The sequence below is a fragment of the Gavialis gangeticus genome, unplaced genomic scaffold (assembly GCF_001723915.1).
Source record: "Gavialis gangeticus isolate Ggan-Ray unplaced genomic scaffold, GavGan_comp1, whole genome shotgun sequence".
Lineage (NCBI taxonomy): Eukaryota > Metazoa > Chordata > Crocodylia > Gavialidae > Gavialis > Gavialis gangeticus.
The window spans coordinates 127121817-127122394 of record NW_017729025.1 but is presented as its reverse complement, the minus strand read 5'-3'; the positions used below and the strand labels follow the sequence as shown (position 1 = coordinate 127122394).

The window sequence follows — 578 nt, the reverse complement described above, 5'->3', positions numbered from 1 at the left end:
GAGGTGGTGCAGGCTCCCACCCTGGGGGTTTTTAAGAGGAGGTTGGATGACCACCTTACTGGGGTCATTTGACCCCAGTGCTCTTCCTGCCATGGCAGGGGGTCGGACTAGACGATCTGCTCAGGTCCCTTCCAACCCTAGAAACTATGAAACTATGAAAAAAAAAAAAAGTGACACTTATGGCAAATTGAACATCACTCTTGCCCCAATTACTCTCCTAAAATCCATATTATTTTTTAGATGGTATCCTCACCGCACACATACACGTTTATGCATTGCCACCTGATTCAAAAAATAAGGGCCTCCCCACGCTTTGTGCCATAAATAGCAGAGGAGACGCTTGGGGGGAAAAAAAGGGTCTCCCTCAAGAGCTTTTGAGAGCCTTCATCTGACCTAAAGATAGTCACAGTTAAGCAGAAGAGGACAGGGGGATACCTAGCGATAACTACCAATTATGTGTTGATCAGCTCTGTTTCCAACTTGTTTCTTTTCATAGTTTCATAGTTAGTAGGGTCGGAAGGGACCTGAGTATATCATCAAGTCTGACCCCCTGCCATGGCAGGAAAGAGTACTGGGGT

General features: G+C 46.2%; 1 protein-coding gene across 2 annotated transcripts in view; it reads right to left on the bottom strand.

The window, feature by feature from the left end:
- HIPK3 (homeodomain interacting protein kinase 3) overlaps window positions 1-578 on the bottom strand; it is a 136388-nt gene that overhangs the window by 9520 nt on the left and 126290 nt on the right. The gene's annotated exons all lie outside the window — the stretch shown is intronic.